The 15,794-nt window shown below is 45.2% G+C and overlaps 1 protein-coding gene and 1 long non-coding RNA gene across 3 annotated transcripts in view; one reads left to right on the forward strand and one right to left on the reverse strand.

Annotated features, from left to right (window-relative positions):
• Positions 1–15,794, reverse strand: part of LOC123746340 (uncharacterized) — a 68,996-nt gene that overhangs the window by 46,056 nt on the left and 7,146 nt on the right. The window lies entirely within an intron of this gene.
• LOC123746177 (uncharacterized) overlaps positions 1–15,794 on the forward strand; it is a 271,456-nt gene that overhangs the window by 36,766 nt on the left and 218,896 nt on the right. For both annotated transcript variants that reach the window (XR_011225152.1, XR_011225154.1), the window contains exon 2: positions 8,070–8,132. This is a non-coding gene — a long non-coding RNA (uncharacterized lncRNA). The remainder of the gene's footprint in view (positions 1–8,069; positions 8,133–15,794) is intronic.

Genomic DNA, 15,794 nt, shown 5'->3' on the forward strand with positions numbered 1-15,794 from the left:
TGACAGGTCGTACCGGCGCGCCTTGATGACGGGTCGTACCGGAGCGCCTTGATGACAGGTCGTACCGGGGTGCTTTGATGATAGGTCGTACCGGGGTGCTTTGATGACAGGTCGTACCGGGGCGCCTGGATGACAGGTCGTACCGGGGCGCCTGGATGACAGATCGTACCGGGGCGCCTTGATGACAGGTCGTACCGGAGCGCCCTGATGACAGGTCGTACCGGGGCGCCTTGATGACGGGTCGTACCGGAGCGCCTTGATGACAGGTCGTACCGGGGTGCTTTGATAATAGGTCGTACCGGGGCGCCTGGATGACAGGTCGTACCGGGGCGCCTGGATGACAGGTCGTACCGGAGCGCCTTGATGACAGGTCGTACCGGAGCGCCTGGATGACAGGTCGTACCGGGGCGCCTTGATGACAGGTCGTACCGGGGCGCCTGGATGACAGGTCGTACCGGGGCGCCTTGATGACAGGTCGTACCGGAGCGCCTGGATGACAGGTCGTACCGGGGCGCCTGGATGACAGGTCGTACCGGAGCGCCTGGATGACAGGTCGTACCGTAGCGCCTGGATGACAGGTCGTACCGGGGCGCCTTGATGACAGGTCGTACCGGGGCGCCTGGATGACTGTCTTACCGGACTCCATGACAGGTCCTCCTGGCCCTAATGGCAGGTCCGATAGATAAAAGAAACTAGTGCTGTCATAGCAAGAATCTGTCAGACCAAGAGACCAGAGGCTGTCAGCACAAGATGACTGACAGATGTTACGAGAAATAATTTTACCAAGAGACCAGACGGAACTCGCATAGCTTCAGTGTGATAGTTCGCCACATTTCTTTATAAGGAAAGAGGAGAGATTTTGCATGTTATTTTTTTTTGCATTTACAAAGAATGGTTGCCTTCAAAAAATGACTTCTGCCGGTGACTGAAGAATTCATTTCAAAGCCGAATAGCCTTGGAAGACGGCCTCTCTTCTCCTGGTGTAGAAGAGAAGCAAAAGGAAAATAAACAACTGGAATGTAGGGCTCATTTCCAGCAATGACAACATCAGTAACTGACAATGTCCTTTGGCATGGAAGCGTTTCCTGGCATCTTTAATTGCCTCTTCTCCCTGCCCACATTGGCTGTTTATAGGGACGTTTTGGTTAATTATTTTCACACTTTGACTATTGGACGAGAAAATTGCATGCCTCCCCCCCCCCTCCCCCCTACCCCAGCTCTCTCTCTCTCTCTCTCTCTTTCACCCTATGCCACTGTTACCTAGCAGTAAATAGGTACCTGGGAGTTAGTCAGCTGTCACGGGCTGCTTCCTGGGGGGGGGGGGGGAAATAGTAGTAGTAGTAGTTAGAGACGGTTGATTGACAGTTGAGAGGCGGGCCGAAAGAGCAGAGCTCAACTCCCGCAAGCACAACTAGGTGAATACACACACACACACACACACACACACACACACACACACACACACACACACACACACACACACACACACACACACATACACATTAGGAGTCGATTATATCGACTGCTAATGTTCCCTATGGCCGTTTGGTAAGCTCCAGATAGTGCATATTATTAATGGTTATAGTACGTTATTACCAACAACGGCAGGTTATTATCAGCAACGGCCAGTAATTGTTGACAACGGCAAATTGTTGCTAACAACGGCAAGTTATCACTAAGAAGAGCAAGTTATTAACAAGGCGGAGGACGGCGTGTAGCGGTGAACAAAGAGCCGCGGGTGAGGCCAAGCTTGTATATGGCAGCATTAACAGTTATACGAGAATGTAACTCCACAAGAATATATCTACCGCTCCTTAATGTTGTGGCGCCCATAAAACTGTGATGGAGAGGCCTCCTGGCCAGACATATCTTAGCAGCGACAACGCCAGCGGGTCCCTCTCACCACACGCCCTGGCGAGGTCCACACGCCCTGGGGGAGCACCACACGCCCTGGGGGAGGTCCACACGCCCTGGGGAGGGCCACACGCCCTGGGGAGGTCCACACGCCCTGGGGGACCTCCACACGCCCTGGGGACCACCACACGCCCTGGGGAGCACCACACGCCCTGGGGAGCACCACACGCCCTGGGGGAGCACCAGACGCCCTGGGGGAGGGCCACACGCCCTGGGGAGGTCCACACGCCCTGGGGGAGCACCACACGCCCTGGGGAGCACCACACGCCCTGGGGGGAGCACCACACGCCCTGGGGGACCACCACACGCCCTGGGGGACCACCACACGCCCTGGGGAAGGATAACGTCCACCAACTTAGGACTTGTCGGGCTCACTCACCGCCCGTCATGAACAAGGTGTTCACTCTCGTCTAATATAATATTTGGGGATATGAATAGTTGAATAATGAGACTAAGATAATGCAAATTTTTATGACCATTACCAGGTAAAGTCCGGAAATAAGTCCCATCCCTCTTGGAGAGTGTAGGTGGAGTGTGGTCCTGGATCTGACCCTGTAGTCCACCTGAGCTGGGTCAAAAGAGGCCGTCATTGTGGAATTTGAAATGATTGTTTGTGATAAGACCTCGTAGTCAGCCGCTCGTCTCAACTTTCCTCGTAAGCTTCGTCTTATCGGACGCCGCGGGAATGAACGCCACGAGAGGCTACACAAGCCACTTGGGCTGGACGGTAGAGCGACGGTCTCGCTTCATGCAGGTCGGCGTTCAATCCTCGACCGTCCAAGTGGTTGGGCACCATTCCTTTCCCCCCTTCCCATCCCAAATCCTTATCCTGACCCCTTCCAAGTGCTATATAGTCGTAATGACTTGGCGCTTTCCCCCTGATAGTTCCCTTCCCTACCCCCCCCCTTACCATCACCCACCTTCATAAATGTAATCAAAACTGAACTGTCTTTCACACTGGACCAGTAAAATGTGCACATTTCACATTTTATAACATATATAGCTAAAATTGCAAAATAATTTAAATATATCACATCATTACATTGTTGAACACCCAACCTACATATTTGAATATTTGAAAATAATAGAAGTAGCGACGTTTCGGTCCGTTCTGGACCATTATCAGGTCATAATGGGAAAGAGCGAGATATGGGAAAGAGAGTGGAGAGATAGAGGGGGTAAGTATTGGTCACCTTTCGGGACAAAGGTTAAAAAAAACTTTCCTCCTCATTGAACTACTGAAAAGCTTACTTTCATGTGGAATAAGGGATCCCCGCCGCCCTCTCTCTCACACATTACCTGGGTTAGGTACCGAGTTAACTCTCCCTCTCTCGATCAGAACCTTTTCTCTCACTAGACCCGCTTAGGCCTGCTGTCTGACCAAAGGTTCTGTCTCTTCCACTGGTTTTGTTCCTTCTCTCCCAGAAAATAGGTTGTTCCTCTAGTATCCGCATTTCCCACATCCTATTTCTTTATTTCTGTTCAACTCATTTTCATGTCTTCCCTCCCGCAATAACCCCCCCAGCTCTTCAGAACAAGCAGGGTCAGACTAAGCCAAGCCAAGCCAAGCCAGGTCAAGCCAGACCAAGCGAGGCCAAGCCAGGCCAAGCCAGGCCAAGCCAGACCAAGCGAGGCCAAGCCAAACCAAGCCAGGCCAAGCCAAGCCAAGCCGAATCAAACGAGAGGAATCATTTCAGATATTCAGCTGGAGGGGAGGCGGAAGACCCAGCCGCACGAGAGAGCATTATTTGGATGCATTAAGAAGGTCAATATTTGTCGGAGACATTCCCAGGAAGCATTATCTCCAGCCGCTTGGCTGAACCTCCACGATGCCACAAGGTATTGGTGAAAACTGTTCTTGGCCAGTACGGTGACGAGGACTGGCCATGGCCAGTACGGTGACGAGGACTGGCCATGGCCAGTACGGTGACGAGGACTGGCCATGGCCAGTACGGTGACGAGGACCAGCCTTGGCCAGTACGGTGCACCGTCCTACTGGCCCACCTGTACACTGTCTTCATTTTCTGCACCTTACACTTACTGGTTTTGACTTCCAGAAGCCATTTATCAGGCAAACTCTGCAGTTCATCTAGGTCTTCTTATAGTTTCTTCAGTCTTCTCTTGTCCTGACTCTGCTCACTAATACTCCATTAACAGCGTGCTTAATTGGCACTGATGATGAATAGCTAATATCATCACTACAGTAATACCACCACTACAGTAATACCACCACTACAGTAATACCCTTGGGCCGTTTACATAGTTGTCACAGCAAGTCCAAGCAGAATAATCAGTCCACACATACCACCAACACCAGCCGAGACTGAGGCACGTACCTACACCAGTACCTGGACTGGTACCCACATACCGGGCACTGTGTATCCCGGGTACCCGCTAAATGCTGTGTTCGTTTCAGCGTGTTTACGTTACCTGTTGGCTTGGATTAAACATTCACCGGAGCGCTTGCTGGCTGCCGTGGGCTATTTCTGATGCAACAGCGTACGATCGAGTTAGTATTTATGTTCCAGCCGTTTCTTCTGTGGTTTTACTGTTTTGATTGCAATAAACTACACTAAACGGTAAATTGTGTGTGCGTTCGTGTGCTTGAATAAATGTGTGGATATTTGATTGTCCGTTTGTGTGTTGGTTACTTGCCATGCTGTACTTACTTAGCTGGGATTGATGGGGCTCATCTTGTGTTTCCGGGTTCCGCCACCGAGCCCTCCAGTAGGTTGACGTATGTGGGCTTCATGCCCATGGGTTCTGTTGCATCTGTTTTTCATTCTATGGATCAAGTCTGTCGTTACTACATGTCGCACCAGCACATTCTAAGTCTTCACTCCATAAATTTCAAATTGTCGCTTCTCGTCGGACGTCTGAGTCAATGTATTCGAGTAGTTGTCGCCCTTCGAGTTCCTGGTCCACACTAAGAGTGTGTGAGCTTCCCCACAACTGGCTGGTCCACACTATGTGTGTGGGAGCTCCCCACAACCGGCTGGTCCACAATACGAGTATGTGGGCTTCCCCACAACCGGCTGGTCCACAATACGAGTGTGGGAGGTGGTCTCCCACAACCGGGTGACCTGGACACCACCTTCATCATATTATAATGCCTCACAATATTCAGTCCATCCAATGTTGCTTCTGCTGCCGCCGGCGGAAATAAAATACAATATTTACAGTGACTGGTGACACTAACGTCTCCTTGTACCACATTACGGCGAAAATACCGATGAAACTTCAATATTTACATCGCAGTCAGTGGCTGTTGGGCCGAATTCCCGACCTCTGGGCGACCAGATCGTGTCACCAGCTTTACGACCAGGCAAGGCAGACCTGGACACACCGGAATATGAAGACTCTGAAGCTCCAGGTTGTCTGGACCTGATGTTGAGGGCTGCAGTACTCGGCGGTGTTAGTAAGGTAAAGTGTCGTGATCACTGAAAACAAAGATTATTTTATGATCTTAGAATTTATGTATTATTTGGACACAAAGGAGGAACAGTAAAATAACTGATATCTTCTTGAAAATCGGCAGGACTTGTTATCATTAATACCTCTCGAAGCTCAGTGACTGTACAAAACATCAGATTATCTCAGAGACTGTACAAGACACCAGATTACCTTAAAGACTGTACAAGACACCAGATTACCTTAAAGACTGTATATGACACCAAATTACCTCAGAGACTGTACAAGACGAAATTGAACACAGGTGTTCTTGGATCATGAATGTTATTAATCTCCTAAGTGGAAATTTATAATGCTAGAACCATTTCTGAGAAGTGTGCGGGTAGTGGAGTGTGGGGGTAGTGGATTGTGTGGGTAGTGGAGTGTGCGGGTAGTGGAGTGTGTAGGGGTAGTGGAGTGTGGACAATCAGGTCAAGTCACATCGTGAAGACACCAGTGACAGGGGCCTGGACGCCATCTCAGCGCCTGACAGGGGCCTGGACGCCATCTCAGCGCCTGACAGGGGCCTGGACGGCATCTCAGCGCCTGACAGGGGCCTGGACGGCATCTCAGCGCCTGACAGGGGCCTGGACGGCATCTCAGCGCCTGACAGGGGGCCTGGACGGCATCTCAGCGCCTGACAGGGGCCTGGACGCCATCTCAGCGCCTGACAGGGGGCCTGGACGGCATCTCAGCGCCTGACAGGGGGCCTGGACGGCATCTCAGCGCCTGACAGGGGCCTGGACGGCATCTCAGCGCCTGACAGGGGGCCTGGACGGCATCTCAGCGCCTGACAGGGGCCTGGACGCCATCTCAGCGCCTGACAGGGGCCTGGACGCCATCTCAGCGCCTGACAGGGGCCGGGACGCCATTTCAGCGCCCCGCATTTCACATTTTTAGTCAACTTGTGGTGGGTAATTTCAGAGAAAAAAATGAGGACAGGGGAGAAAAAATTCTCCTCTGTCTCAAGTAAACTTTGTAAGGTGTTTTAATTATCTTCAGAGAAGCGCCACAAAAATACCTCCCAGTTGCTCGTCTAGAAGTCAGTGAAGATCCCGATACAGCACATCACATTCTTACTACAATTGTTACAAATTTACATCAAACGAAAAAGAAAACGGAATATATGGCATTACAATGGTAAACAAAGCGAGCAAGAAAGTTTCATTTATATGCAAAACTCTATGACCCGGCGGTCCTTCAGCCGCTGTATACAACGAGGACTTGGGAGACTCACTCAGTATATATATTTTTTTCTCACTGCCTTGTTTGTAGACGTTTTTTCCACTTATCTAGCTGGCAATGGGGCGCACGCGACGCAAGTTTGGGTAAAAGCGAATACCTCTGACTTCTTTTTTTGTGTATAATATTACTGTGTCTGATATTAATAAGTCTAGATAATACCGTGTACTTGATCGTCTAATATTGATAGTTACAATTTTTGCAGTAAAAATAATAATAATAATAAAACCGAAAAAATATATTCTTTCTTCTAATCCTTCCCTTCCTAATATTTTTGTTGTGTGACAAATTAGGCAATCTCTTAGAAGCTTTACAAGGTCTATCCTGGGATACAGCTCACTCCAAGGTCACCCTCAAGGCTCACTCAAGGTCACCCTCAAGGCTCACTCCAAGGTCACCCTCAAGGCAAGAGTTACCATTAAGGTGATCCTAAAGATAATCTCTCACTGGGGCGAGTTCCAAGACAGTCAGAGGAAGACGCAGACTCCCGGACGCAGGTTCGAATCCTCGTCACGGCCCTTGTGGATTTATTCATTGTCAGAGGAAGAAGTTAGAGCTCCTGAACCACTCGCTCCGGCACGTCTCTAACTCCAACCCTACAAGAGGCGAGTCCTTAGCTGTGCCGACCAGTTCAAGCATTACTATCGCCAACCACAAGTCAGCATTCTCCCTATATCTGTGGCTCGCAATAAATACGTCCAGTCATTCAATATTCCGTCATTTGCAGATTTTCACATCCGAAAAAGTCCAGCCAGAGGAAACAGTTTTTGTATTAACAAAATGAGTCAGCTGTCAGGAACAGACGTGTCAGTGTGTGCGTGCGTGTGTGTGTGTGTGTGTGTGTGTGTGTGTGTGTGTGTGTGTGTGTGTGTGTGTGTGTGTGTGTGTGTGTGTGTGTGTGTGTTCGTGTGTGCGCGTGTGTGTGTGTGTGTTGGTCCATCTCTCCGACTCTTCCAAAACTTTGTCATTTTTTCTGGGCAGAAGTTGGCAAGACGGACTCCTGTGATATTGTCAAGATGGGTCGGGTCTTGCCTGCGACTTACAGCCAACTTGCAGTGGTCGCGGTGACATATATAGTGACATTGTGAAGGTGATAGCTCTGTGGAGCTGTGAAAATGTAGAGTGGGGTGGGGGGGGGGGGTCCATAAGGGGTGGTGGTTGGGGGGAACTGCTTGGCAAGGGTGTGGAGCTCGAATTCACAGGGGAGGGAGATTAGTTAAAAGTGGGGAGCGTGGGGGGGGAGAGGGGGTGTTTAGGACGTTAAGGGGTATTGTGCAAGGGAGTGCAGGTGGTGTGGGGGGTTAAAGAGGTGTTGTGCAAGGGGGTAGAAGGTACAGGAGTCACTTCACTAGCGGGGGGGGGGGGAGGGTATGGTTGCCCACGATAATGACAACTACTCACGCTTAAAGTTATAACTGTTATCTTGACAATAAACAAATGTTAAGCGTGCTAAATAATTTCAGGTGCTGAGCCATGAATGAACACCAGACCAGACTAGCAATCAACCTGCAGGTAGCGTAAGTAAGGTGTGTGTTTGGCCCCTATTGTATAACTGCTGTATGTTTCTCTGTTATTGTAGGGTCCAATTAGACACTTACAAACGGCAAACTTATGCCACAGGTGAGACGTCATTTACAATATAATTATTACTGTTATTACTGAATTATATCGATTGTTTTAACGGACCAATGTCATGATATACGGTGAAATGGATTAGTTATCAATCCAACTTTTATCTATCTACATGTATGGGTGTTTCTTTTTAAGTCAGATTACAAGATTTCAAGATTAGTAAGGCTTTTTTAAGAAAGATTTTTTAAGAAGGTAAGAAAGATTTTCAAGATTAGTCAGATTACAAGATTAGTTAGATTTTTAAGTCAGATTATCGTCACGATAATGTCTCTTAACTTAATACTTTATCCACATTAACTACATTATCGTTATCCACTAACTTTATTGTGCTGATTGTACTCTTCCATTAATTTTTTTTTCAAATCCTCTTTGTAACTAAACATTAACAATATCAAGAGTCCCAAGAACAGCCTCACTGACCAGTCATGCACAAGGACCTGGCCAAAAGCTGCATTAAAAGGCAAGAGTAACCCTAGAAGTTGATTACAGATAAAGGACAGATAAACCGTAGGACAACTGGACTGTTATATATATAATCTTCTTAGGCTGTAATTCATCAAGCTGGAAAGCCAACAACACTCTTGTATTTAATCTAATTACACAATGCTGAGGAAATTATTTTCATTCATTTACTGCAAGTAGTGAATATATACAGCTTTGAACAGGAGGTAATTGTTAATCTAGGCATCTCTCACAGGTAGGAAGCAAATACATTAAAGTTATTAAAACTAATAAAATACATTAGAGCTGGTGCTCAATAAGCGAGAATAAATCTGCAACAACACATACACACACGTGGTTGTAACGTGTAAGGCACTCAGTGTAGGCAACAAATTTCATACGTGAAACAATGCAAAAATCAGAGTTTTATCTAAAGTTCAACGACATAATTTGTTAGTCGTCTTTCCGTTCCAATTTTCCCATTGAGAGACTCTAGCATCAGCATGAAAGGCTTCAGAGGGCCAATACTGTCGGTGGAATCATTCTTTTTATCTTCTTCGCTTCTTGGAACATCAAAGGAAGGTAATTATGCCCTCTGTAGCCACTTGCTTTATCCGCTAGGTAATCACAGGGCCCAAATCAAAGTTTTTTACATTATTTTTTTAATGTATTTATTAAAAATTTCCTTTAGCGCAAAGCAAAAGCTGTTTTCCTCAGATCATTAATAATGAGACGTCTTAACGATTCATTAGATTAGTAATCACCTGGGTTATACGCCACGCTGGAGAGCCATTAGGATCGATAAGTCACATGCAGCTTATAACAGATAATTGAGAGCAGGGCTTAGTCGTGTGAGAATGATAAAGCCTTTAGTAATGGTGCTGAATTGTTCGCAATATAGAAAATGAACGGTTAAATAAGTCAGATCTGATTGCATTTGGTAAATACTGAGAGGATCAGGATATTGTATTATAGAAAAAGCCATAAACAAGGCGGTAATTCTACACGTATGGAAAGGTTGTACAGATATATGAAAGTATGTGTCACGGGGTGCTGCTGTGTATCATTTATGACAGGTGAGTCTGTGTAAATCATGACAGGTGAGTTTGTGTGAGTCATGACAGGTGAGTCTATGAGTAACTTGACGATACACTACTCGTTGAAATCTCCCCCTCCATTCCCATCCTCCCATGAAACAGACACCCATGTTTATCACATGGGAGGATGTAACGGACATCACATGTATCCTGTGTCCCTGGGACAAGCACCCAGGGACACGGGATAGTGACACAGACCCCAACACCCGTTACTTAAATTTTTTTGCACAAGAAAAATGAAATATGTTTGAAAGGTATGTCCTGTGAAGCTGTGAGAGTGGCGAGAGTGGGAGTATGGGAGAGGTGAGAGCGATGGGAGTAGTGAGATTGAGGGAACAGCGAATGTGGAAGAGGTGAGAATATGGTAGTGGTTTGAGGGGCGAGATTGCGGGAGGGTGAGAGTGAGGACAGGGTGAGAGTAAAGGTGAGAGGTCAGAGTGATAGTGTGTCACTACCAGAAGGTCAGAGTTTAGCCACAGTATAGCAATGTCACTGAGGGTGTTGAGAGCCTGTAACAAGAGTACACACCAGTGGGAGAACACTCCATAGATGTGACGCTGTACCTCCACATGTGTTTCCTGCCAATGTATGACATAAAAAAAGGCCATGAAAAATGACGCCAGATATGGCCCCTGAAACGTCCCCCGTGAGACGTGGGCCACGAATCATGGTCCGCAAGACATGGACCACGAGACGTGGCCCTAAAACGTACCCTGAATGGCCCTAAAGAAGTGCCCGAGAGACCTGAGATAGCCGGTAAAAAATATGGGAACAAAAGAATATCGTGAATTCCACATTCACCATTCTAACCCCCTGAGCCATGAGTTGAGGCAGGTGACAGCACCCAGTTTATTCCTCAGTCACACGCTTGACAGCAGCGACGCTGCTCCGTTGACTGGACGCTTGACAACAGCGACCCTGTTGTCAAGCGTCCCTCACACACCAAACTGTCAAGCTTGATAGCTCTTCCCTCACGAGGGGAAGAGCTGTCAAGCTTGGTATGTGACGTGGGAGCTGTCAAGCTTGGTATGTGACGTGGGAGCTGTCAAGCTTGGTGCGTGAGGGGGGGGGGGAGGATAGAGCTGTAAAACTTAATGTGTATCAGGAGTGCTTTCCAACTTAGTGTGGGTGAGGAAGCCATTGTTTGGTATATGCTAAAGAAAAGCTTCAACGAATGATGTGAGAAAGCCAACAAAGCTTCCTATGTAAGACAAAGCTTACACATAAGCTTACACTTCAAGGCTCCGTGCGTGTGAGGGGAGTTACAAGGCTTCCTTCATGGGAAAGTTGGGAGCTTCGGAGGTGTCATAAGTGCCCGTACGAGAACGCTGCTACTTGAAACTTGGTGAACCTCTGACAGGAGGTGTCAGCCGCGGGCTTCCTCACATGTCTTACCATTAACCCGACGCGGACCCTGACAAAGCTCCTCCACCACCCACAACGAGGTCCACAACCTGTCCTCTTAAAAAGAACGTCGCTTTTGGCCGTTTGCCCGTATGGCCGAATTTGGACGTATTTTGAAAATGAAAATAAATTTGGGATTTTTTTTTCAACAACAGTAAGTTAAGGGTCCTCTGATAGGTTAGGTGGGCAGGAAATTCTCAAAGTTTCAAAACGTTATGAAAAACGTTAATTTAAAGTGTCCTCTCATAACCAACAAATGATTGAACAATGTGAAATGTGAACAAATGATTACACTATAATGTTGTGAAATACGTCTCTGTGTCACTAGTTATTCGGATTAACACCCCACAGATCAATGACGTAACAGACGAGGGATCCCTGAATTGTTTCAGCAAAGGTCAGACATGTATGAGTTTGGATTGGTATGAATAGGAGCTGACCAATAGCAGCTGCCTTGTATAACCAATAGCAGCTGCCTCGTACGGATCAAAAGGCCTTGCATTGTATCAGTCATATTTTTTATTTGTTTTGGTTTTAATAACTCAACGTCCTTTTAATGATTGGCTAATTTTGCCTGTGACTGACTGACTGCCTGGCGCTGACTGTGCCTGTGACTGACTGTGCCTATGACTATGCCTGTGACTATGCCTGTGACTGACTGTGCCTGTGACTATGCCTGTGACTGACTGTGCCTGTGACTGTGCCTGTGACTGACTGTGCCTGGGGCTGACTGTGCCTGTGACTGACTGTGCCTATGACTATGCCTGTGACTATGCCTGTGACTGACTGTGCCTGTGACTGACTGTGCCTATGACTGACTGTGCCTATGACTGACTGTGCCTATGACTGACTGTGCCTGTGACTGACTGTGCTTGGGGCTGACTGTTTTGAACCATAGCGAAGCAGTTGCATCTTATCTCATTGGTAATGGTATTAATTATGCATATGTTTATCGACTATCACATATATTACATTAATTAATTAATTGGGGCTATTAAATATGACGCATCTTTCATCTATTTTATATTGATATATTCCTGAGCAATATTGTAATGATTTAACATTACCCTAATGCTGATGACTTAATTGGTCAATTAAAACATTACCTGGCTAACTGCTTCAGGTGTTTTTAATTTACCACTACCAGATAATTTGTATAGATTTGTTATCTAAATATAGAACAGCCTTAGCAAATAGAACAGCCTTATCAAATACAACAGCTTTAGCAAATACAACAATCTTAGTAAAAACAACAGTCAGCGAATATAACAGTCTTAGTTAATACAATAGTCTTTGTAAATACAACAGTTTTATCATATACAACAGTCAGCAAATATAACAGTCGTAGTTAATACAATAGTCTTTGTAAATACAACAGTCTTATCATATACAACAGTCAGCAAATACAACAGTCTTTGCAAACAACATCTTAGTATAACACAATTAACTCATAACGTTATTAAAACATATAATATACAGTTTATTTAGATATTAGTTTGTTCCTTGTCTATATATTATATTTTATGTTTGTATCCTCATGTTCTGTTCCATGTTCTCTCATGCTGTTCCATCTGTGTCCACTCACACTGTCCCATATGTGTTCACGTCATGCCTGGCCATGTTAAACAGCATGTATCTTTTCACAATGCTTCTGAAATTTCAGTTTCTAAAGAATACTCTCTGTTTCTCCAAACATACTCTCTGTTTCTCCAAACATACATACCCAGACATACATAGCTAAACACACGTACCCAAACGTTCGTACCCAAACATGCATACTAATACGTAACAAACATATATACCCAATCAGGCGTACCCAAAGATGCGTACTCATACGTAACAAACATATATACCCAATCAGGCGTACCCAAACATATGTAACCAAACACACGTACCCAAACATAACCAAACATACGTACCCAATCAGGCGTACCCAAACTTATGTACCCAAACATACATAACAAAACCTTTGTACCCAAACATCCGTCCCAGTAAATACATACCTTTATCAGACAAGTATACATGTACGATCAAACGTCTTCAAATATACATGCAATATCATGCATATGAAAATTATCCATACATATTCATACATAGACCAACCAAACATGCACACACGACTATGCATACACAAGTATACACATAAAAGTATATAAACTCACACCAACCAGCGAATTATTAAAAAATTAAATGTTTTACAAATATAAATTCTTTTGCCACATTTATATGAAAACTAAATTTCCACGTCAAATTATATATAAACCGACATAAAAGTTGTGTTGTACAATAAACAATCCATTAGTTTATCTTTAAGTAAATAAACATACAGATGAATGTATATTGATACGGCATTTCAAATAAATTTTACTACAAGAGCAAAATACGTAAATTGTATACTATTTTATACTTATATTTATTTATTATTCCCAGGGGTACCAAGAAATTTTTAAATTTTGCCTTTTTTTTATACATGAAGAGAGAGGATTTTTTTCTGGATGAGAAAGGAACATTTTTCAGGGCGGTGGAGGCGATCGGGTGACGGTAGCTGAAAAAAATCCAGAGTATCACGAAAAATTGTTTGTCGTTTTTGCAAACGACTTGGCGTATGGTTGGGATTGTTCTCACTTAAATGGGACGAGTTGGCGAGTTGGGAGAGTTTTTTTTTTTAGGGGGGAAGGAGGAGGCTTTAAGTGATTTGGCGAATGCGTGAAGCGCTTTTGTGGACGATTTCACCCTATGCCCCTGTTACCTAGCAGTAAAATAGGTACCTGGGTGTTATTCAGCTGTCACGGGCTGCTTCCTGGGGGTAAAGGCCTGGTCGAGGACCGGGCCGCGGGGACACTAAAGCCCCGAAATCATCTCAAGATAACCAAGATAACGATGCTAGGCTCTTTGTTGAGTCTGGAAGGTTTAAGCCAATGTTTAATGCTTAGTGAGTCTTGAGTTTTTCTTTAAGATTAAACGATTTGGTGAGGATTTGATGTATTTCGTCGCGACGTTTAAGGAAGAGTTGGCGAAAGTTGTTTTGGCGATGTTAAGTGAATAGGGGACGTTAAAATGTAATTCCCGATAACGTTAGAAGTTCGGTGAGTTTTTGGCTATGAATTGTTTGGGACCGAGTTGTTTGGGAAGCGATTGACAGAGAGTTATTTGTTTGGTATATTGTTGTTTGAGAAGTATTTGGTACGGGTTGTTCGTCATGGACTTATTGCATAAAGTTTATAACACAATAGAGTATGTAATTTACTGTTTAAACAGGATACATCCCTAACTTAGTTCTTCCGTTAACAGGGCATTGCTCCGATTCCTTTATATTAACTGACTCTAACATAGTAATATTGAGGACTCTGGAACTTCTCCGTTAACGGATAATTGTGTTAACGGATAACACAATATTTTCGACACATAACAATTATGTGTCGCATTAACAGAAGTCTTATTTCCAAGATTCTTTTGAACTTGCACACTACAAGTTTTCTTCCAGTTTCTTCTTTGCAAGGTATATTTACCTTGCAAAATAGAAGCCCCGTGCTGAATATATCATTTTTTAAACCAGTTTATGAGTAAACAAAGGAAACACAATTTTTTCATACTCAGTTTTAGAGTTTAGTGTCTGCCGGTGGATGTTTATATTTAGAACCTCTGCCAGGCTCAGACCCGACAAACACACACCGAAACTACGACGTTGGTACAACGTTCGAACAAGTTTTCACACCTAACCTGTTATAACAACCAATATAGCAAGTTGTAACAACGTTCTAATACGTCATAAACACGTTAAGCCAAGATATAACAACTTTATTTCAAGTTGTAACAAGCGGAAAATAGAGACAGTTTCGGTTTGTGTTTCCAAGGAGCTAGCTGTCTGTTAAGGCTCTCAAGCTTAAATAGTTGATGTGCCTCTTCCCCACGCGAGCAAAACAAGGCATGAAAATATGAAGAACGATGGTCTAGCAGACACAGACTCGTATAGACAGATACTAGGAGAGTAGCTAAACAAGTAGAGATAATATACGGGCAGACAAACACGGGATCAGACCCTTGCAGACAAGTAACCATCCGGCCAGTTACTCTGACAGATGTGTAAACACACATATGCGAATTCAGAACGATATGGAGATTGATACGATGAGAGCCATACGGGCGCAGGTATGACTGACGGACATAAACACATGCAAAGAGGCACGAGAACAGACAAGATTCCCTGGCAGACATGTATGACACCGGATGTGCAGGTATGTACACGGTCAGGCAGTTTCCTGGACAGTCAGAAACACTGACAGGCAGTTACGTAGAAAGTTAGAATCGCGGCCAGTTACGTGGATAGTGAGATGCACTAACACTTTCAGGGACAGTCAGATTCACTAATAGACAATTACATGGGCAGACAGATAAACTGACATACAGTTACGTAGACAGTAAGTTACGTTGAGTAATACGGTGGCAGACAGATACACTAGTAGACAGATATAGAGAAGACTTAGACGGTGGCAAGCATTTACGATAAAAGACAGATACAAGGTCATGCAAATAGATAGACGGGCAATTAATACCCTAGACAGACAGGCAAGCAGACAGGAAGATAAGCATCAGAGGCAGCTAGGCTGGCTGTTG

Source organism: Procambarus clarkii, chromosome 80, assembly GCF_040958095.1.
Source record: "Procambarus clarkii isolate CNS0578487 chromosome 80, FALCON_Pclarkii_2.0, whole genome shotgun sequence".
Taxonomy (NCBI): Eukaryota; Metazoa; Arthropoda; class Malacostraca; order Decapoda; family Cambaridae; genus Procambarus; species Procambarus clarkii.